Raw genomic sequence first — 7,128 nt, 5'->3', positions numbered from 1 at the left:
CCCCCCCCCGATGTCGACATCTTGATATCCCAAAGCTTTCCAGCTGATCTTCCTCCTCTTATTTTGCTGCTGGTGCTGGTGGCTGGTAAACAGCTCCATGGTTAGGCAGAGCCCTGGGAATCTGCTCTGGCCCCACTCCCCCAGGACATTCGCTGGAGGGGAGGATAAACAAGCCAGCAGCACATTTTATTTCCACTGAAAACCTGTTAGAGTGCAAGGACACATCTAGTTTGGGGCTTTGCATTTTCTAGGCAGGCTGTACTGTTTTTAACAGAGTCATGTATCAGCAAGCTGGGTAGTCTGTATCAAGAAGGCACATAGTTTTTAATATGTAAATAGGAAAGGATGGTGTTTCATCTTTATTCCAATGTACCCAGGGTGGCAATAACGCTTTTTAAATCCCTGTGAAACAGATTGTATATGGCAAAATTAATGTCTCAACTCTCCAAGTATTTTCTCTAAAATATTTGAATTTTTGGGTTTATTATGCCGCTTGTTTAAAATAGCGAACGATATCAGCCGTGCATTCAAAGCTTAATTGGTGGAACACAGATTTATCCTAATTTAAAACAGTCACTTAAAAACAGTTTTGTATATATGTATACATGGGCACAACTTTTCATACAGTTGTCTGTTTTGGAGCGGTCTCTTAGGCACTGATGTACAAGTTGAACCTGTTTTCTTTTGTGCAACATGGCTTTGAGAAATCATTAGTTAAAACAGAGTTCTGTAGTTCCATTGCAGTCAGTAAACAGCCTGACATGAGTCGTGCGTGAGATGATTGAAGTTCTGCCTTTGATCAGGCTCTGATTGTGCCAAATATAATCCTGAGGTGTGTGTGTATCTATATATGTGTATATGCGTGTTGGGGAAAGCTGCTTTAAAGAGATTTGGCCAAGTGGCAGAATAACGTGTCCATCAGGAATTGCCGTGGCAGGATGGTGATGGAAGACCAGCAGCAGAACTGCAGCCATGTGCTCATCCGTGTCACCCACTCCAGGCAGGGCATGGGGATCTGGAGATGCTTTGGGCTGTTTTCCTCTGTTTTCAGTCACATTTGTCATTCCTGTTTATTTCCTCAACCCCTTTCTGACTTGTTGGGCTCCTTGCTATCATTTCATGAGGACTTTTCCTCTGCTGTCCATTTTCTTCTTTAGGCTGGCCTCTGTTCTGATGCCCATCTGGTAGCAGTGGGGTGTTTTGCAGCTCACTGTGATGGCTTGGGGGGTTCTGCTGCACCGATGAAGGTCAGGCGCAGGTAACCCGGCCAGATCCAAGTACCAATTCCTGACTCGCTCCGGTGGAGCATGGGAATTTCACATACTTTGTTTTGCAGCCGCCTGCCTTTTTCCCCCACTGCACCTCTTCTCATTCCCCTGAGCACAGGGTGATGCATCAGCTGCCCGTCGGGTGGGTCCTGCCCGTTGTACAAAGCTCCCTCTCACCCAGGCAGCCCTTGGCGTGGGGTGGCACTTCCAGCCTGTGCACCCCGCAGGCACGGCTGGATGTGATGCACTGAGCTGTTCCTTAGGTCACAGCCTAAACTCTTGACAGCTCTTTAGTGCATCAAGGGCTGCAGCCAGTTTTGCAGTTTGATGTATGAAATGATGCTCTCAGTTCCTTCAAAAGCCCCGGGAGCAGCCAGACCCGGGGTGGAGATGCAGGAAGAGGGCTGGGAGCATCAGGGAAAGGTGAGGGACCTCATGCTGATGAGATGAAGTCCATAGTGGTTTGCCAGATTGTCTGAGCTGTGTGCCTCTGCCTTTGAGATTTAAATAGTGAAATATTAAAACTTGTCTTTCAAATCTGTTCAATATTATGAAGATTAATTTTTGTTGGGGGCAGATTAATAGGTTTCCTATTCTGATTAATACAGTGATAATAAAACCGTTGTGATTGCTGGAATTAATGAAGCCCAGGTTCCTGTTTCGGGGTTTGATTGACTTTGTACTTCAGTTATGCTAAAGCTGCTGCATCTCATTGCCCCTTACTGAGCTGTAGCCCTTGAGGAATCTGTATGAGAGCAGGGCAGCCCGGAAGGTCTGTGTTGGAGGTCCCATCAAATAACCTTTTGTGGGAGAAGGTTTGTCAAAGAGTGATCAAGTTTTACTCATGTTGCAGCATTATTAGAGTTTCTGTATCTTTAACCCAGCACGCTATTTTTGTGAAAGTTGTAGAAGAGGAGTGGCCAACTCAAATGTGTGGGCACATCATTAAAAGCTTCAATTTGTCAATGCCAGATCGAACTCGAGTGTGTGGGTAGATCATTAAAGGCTTCAGTTTATCAGAACCAATCTATAATCTGTTCCTCTCCCTCCTCCACCCTTCCCTCAGCAGTACACGTAATTTCCACAGGTTCTCCAGTGTTGAGGTCCATGGAAGTGCCTGAGCTGCCTCTGTGCCCCCAGGCCATGCTGGGCTCCCTCCTTGGCAGGCAGCCTCTGTGCTGGGCTCAGCCTGGAGCTGCCAGTGAGCCAGCTGGCTCTTGGAGACAGCTGATCAAATGGGTTTGGAGGCCTCCAGTGGTGCAAGCCCCAGAGTTAATGCCGTGAGAACTCACGTCTTTGGGAGCTCTCTGCTCCCATTAATCCAGGGGATTCAAAAGATACAGGTGGGGCTGGGCACAGAAGGTACATGGTGATCATGTAAGCTTTGTTCCCTTGGGAAACCTGGCTGAAGAAATGTTTTGTGGGGTATTATGGTGAGGTCAATTTTTGATGGTGCAAGAAGCATCCAGTTTTCCAGGTGCACTGTCAGAGTTCAGGCCTGATGTGTCTACCTACTCCCAGTACTATTTCTTGTTCCTTGTGTAGAAGCTCTCCCAGCTTTCAAAGCTCCTTGTTGGCAAAACAATGCCAAGATATTCCTTATGCTTGAGGAGGGATGTGAAGGTGAAGAGTGATCTGGAGGTGAGGACAGTGCTTCTGTACATTGTAACCCTCATCTCCGCAGACCAAATATATTATCTCGACAATAATTTTGCTTCAAAAGTCTCGGACATGAACTCTTTTAGCAAGCATTAGCCAAAATGAGCCTCAATTCCTCATCTTCTAAACAGGACTAATGGTACTTTCCTGCTCTACAGACGTATCATGGATAAAGATCACTAAGCAGCTGAATACTGTGGTGCAGCAGGTCAGCTGGAGAAATCCTGCCCCAACATATGTAGATGCAGCTTTTTGCTCAGCTACAAATCCATCTGCATATCTGTCATCAAGCACAGCAATAAAGCAAGGCTCGGATATGTGTTTCTGACACTGCTCCATTGCTTCTCTCAAGTGCTCTGCTCCTCATGAATAAAATAAAACTGATACAAGATGCAGGTCACTTTTGGTTTGCAGGTGTTGCAGAGTCTCCAAGAAAGAAATCATGTTTAGCATAAATGCTGTTTAAAAACCCCATTTGGATCTATTTTTATTGTGTAGCACAGTTTTGTAATAGGGTCGCATAATCCCTATATTTAGATTTCTGAACTCTTGTGATCTTTGAGCCATTGCGTTGCATTCAGTGAAGAACAGGAGAAAGCCCCAGGGCCAGAGAAGTACCTGAATTTTGTCTGAAAAAATTTCATGCAGTTGTTGCTAAGACAGAAGGTTCCAGATGTTCTCAGGAAGGCGGCAGTGGGCTGCCAAAATAATAAACTCCACGGTATTAATTTGAAGATGGCAGTACTTGCCCCTGTCGGAGTGCTGGTAGATGTAGGGAGGCTGGGAACAGCCTTGTGGATGCTATGGAAGGAGATAGTTAGGGAATGAAGGAGTCAGAATCACCACATGGTTTTTGCTTTCATATTTTTTCTTGCTCCAGTCCTTCAGGACAGTTTCTTCCATTGCAAAGTTTGTTTTCTCCACTAGGATTTATTGCTGCAGATCCTGTTGTGTAGTGGTCCAGGGAGCAGAGGCTCTTCCAGCGCTGATGCATCCATTGGGAAAGAGTGCCCTTCCCCAGTCTGGGCAGGCACCAGACCTGCTGTTTAAATCCCATGTAGTTTCACTGGTGTGATGCAGAACAGCCCCAGGAACACCTCTGGTTGTATTTCTGAGTATGACTTGTTACTCAGTGCAAATACTTTATCAGTGAAAATATTATACATCTTATTTTAGAATACCCTTATTAGTAAAATGAATGTTTCATTTGTACAGGGAGCAGCTTCCTCTGAGCTAAACTTAAGCTCAATCTGTGTTACTAATAGCTGGGGAAAAAAAATACTAATTGGTATTTCTTAACTGATGTTTGCAAATTTTGCCTTTCCACCCTGAACATCAAATAATTTTTATATGTGTTTTTCCTTATCTCAGAGGAAAGATTAATAGTAACAAGAGATTCTACATTTTGTTAAGGCTTTATCAGGATGCAGTGAGTGAAGACAGAGAGTAAATAGTTCAGAAATTCAGAGAGTGTTATATTTTGATAATGCAAAGTAGGTTAAAGTATCTGGATTTTGTGCTCAGTGCAGTGTTTTTGAGCAGAATCTGGATTTGGATGGTGACACATTTTGGTATTTAGAAGGAACATAAGCTCGCCTGTCGGAGGAGCACGTTGCAAATGTGAAATAAGCATGTCTCTAAAAACCTTTCTTAATATTGTAAGTTTTGGTTTTATTTAAAGCCAAATAAAGTCTGCTGTGTGATAATGTTTGATACGTAGACACGCTCCTATAATGCTCCCCCCACCTCCAGGATTTATAACCACCTTTTATTTTCAAAGGAAAACGATAGGCTTTGATATGATTCTAACTGAGTGAAGTTTTAAAACATTTTTCTTTTTGTCTTTCAGTCTCCTGAGAACGTTTTTTCTGAGTGACTCCGGCTTCCAGACACATTTGCCATGAGAAGGGTTTCGATCCTTTCCTGTGTTTGCCCTGAGTCATGAATGGATATGTGTGATGCCGGCAAGTAAAACTGGTGAGTCGCCAAACCTACATTTGCAGTAACTCTCACTCATTCTTTCTTACAAACTCTCTTTCCCTCACTCTTTTCTCCCCTTTTTAATATGGTGGGGGTTTGGGTTTAGTTTCTGTATTCTGTGTTTAAAAGCAAGTCCCCAAAATAACCTTCATTGTAATGAAATAGAAGAGATACCAAATATTGAAAATACAGAAAAAAATATTCCCTTCCTTCCTTTCTTCTCTTCATCCCCTCAAATCCTATGAACTATGAGGCCTGAAACTGAAGCCATGCAGATAGACAGGGTCTAAACATGCTTATGTGGGCAATGCATGTCGTGATTAAATATAAATATGGAGAGGTCCCTTTGCCATCATGTGTCACATGGTGGACTCTCAAAGGAGCCATTGCCAACAAATAATTAGCTCCACTGTTTGCTGCACTTGCATCCCAGTGACAAAATGGTGTCACTGGTACACAGGAGAGTTGTCTTACGTGCTTCAGCATGGCCTTGGAGGCTCCTCCAGCCTGGAGGAACACGGAGACCAAGCCTCTAATACCCAATTTTGGTCAGGCTTGAGAGAGTGGCGTGGAGCAGCCCCTTCTCTGTTAATGGCCAGTTTTCATTTCCCGGTGGGATTATCAGCTGAGAAGTCTCTCAGTCCCTTTTGTGCCATATGGGTGGTGGTCGTGCCTTTCCCAGCTGTCCCCACCCCCCTGCAACCTGGCATGTGGAGCCCTCTCCTCTCACCTGCCCGCTCCTGACTGCCTCCCTTAGTAACTGGGGTGAGAGCAGGGGCAATATTAGTTTAGGAAAACCAGAATCATCTGATTTTACAGCAAAATTTGAAAGTCTATGTAAGAAATCTTTCAAACCCAGGAAATCTGCATAATTAAATTGTGTAGGAATTGGGAGCACAAATTGTTTTTTAAAATAAATGGAGATTTCTATTATATATTTAATATCTCTCTGTGTGTTGGAAAGTACATTTCAATTCAAAGATTATAAAACCTGAGAAATTCACACTTCAGTGAATTGTGACTTTTTTTTTTTTAAGTTCCCATTTTTTTCTTTTTTTCCAGAGGTAGCATAATTACCATGTCATTTAGCAAAGATTATAATAGCTGTTCAGATTTTACCGACTGGTGTAGTAAACAGTTGAATAAACCCATATGGCAGCTCAAAGTGTGCATGCAGGAGAGGGGTTCTTACCATTTCCTTCATGTCTGAATTACCAGCCTCACTGATATGACTGAGATCCCCAAACAGGGACCAATTCCAGACTTCTCCAGTCATGCAAAAATTTCTCACTGCTCTGTCGCATATGAATCAATTGATTTTAATCACGGTGGTTAGGTAATTAATTATTTCTTTGTGCCTATGAAGTATGCATGGGAAATGTGGGGTTATATGCAAGGTACATGCCTCGATTTAAAGCACTCTGCATTTACTTAATGCCTCTTTAATAAGTGTAAATAATGCCTGGGGTGTGAATCTTACCATCCAAGTACTATTAAAGATCAAGACTCCTCTAAGGCTGGCACAGGAGAAGTGTGGCATCACTGGGTACTGTCATAGCCCCATGGCAGTGACAGGTCTCAGTGCTGGCAAATGGAAGGACTGGGGGGTTTTGAAGCATCCTCTCAAAACACCTGGTTGAGTTATGGAGTTATGAAGCTGTAGCCAACCAGCATCTGGAGAAAAGACAAAGTGTTCGAGTAGCGTGCCCTCTGGATACCTTCACTATTAAAAAATAAAAGCAATGAGAAGAAGAATTGTTAACTCTCTCCAAATGCTGGCTTGAACAAAGAAAAAGGCTCGTGCTGTTCCTTCTGAAATTCACTTACTTCCAGTTATCTTAAAATTTTCATGTCACATAATAGCTTTAAAATACTTTCTGAATGCATTAGGCTCACTCTAGCTGCTCAGAAAATACTGCAAAATAATAATAGGAAATGACCAAGCATTGAGCATTCCCACTGGAAAGGAGCAGTTGGCCCAAACTGGTGCTTGTGTTCATCTTAACCCTGATGTACGACCAGCCCTCCACCATAATTCTATCAAGAGATGGTAAGTTGCCTAGCAATGTGCTGACTGCAGAGGGTACGTGTTGAGCTAATTCAGTTTTTGTTCTCGTTTTCCTTGAGAGTTCAGCTTAAAGGAGTGATCCTTTCTCCAGCTGCAGCAAGAGCCACTTCTCAGCAGTCTCTCTTGTTCCCCGCTCAAGTGTTCCTGGTGATG

At 43.5% G+C, this 7,128-nt stretch overlaps 1 protein-coding gene across 3 annotated transcripts in view; it reads left to right on the top strand.

Moving 5' to 3' along the window:
* FOXP1 (forkhead box P1) overlaps nucleotides 1-7,128 on the top strand; it is a 382,197-nt gene that overhangs the window by 40,443 nt on the left and 334,626 nt on the right. For all 3 annotated transcript variants that reach the window (XM_017829858.1, XM_017829853.1, XM_017829855.1), the window contains exon 2: nucleotides 4,777-4,904. The gene's annotated coding sequence lies outside the window, so the exon portion shown is untranslated. The remainder of the gene's footprint in view (nucleotides 1-4,776; nucleotides 4,905-7,128) is intronic.

The sequence above is a fragment of the Lepidothrix coronata genome, unplaced genomic scaffold (genome assembly GCF_001604755.1).
Source record: "Lepidothrix coronata isolate B3197 unplaced genomic scaffold, Lepidothrix_coronata-1.0 Scaffold170, whole genome shotgun sequence".
NCBI classification, from domain to species: domain Eukaryota; kingdom Metazoa; phylum Chordata; class Aves; order Passeriformes; family Pipridae; genus Lepidothrix; species Lepidothrix coronata.
This window is presented reverse-complemented; position numbering and strand designations above follow the sequence as displayed.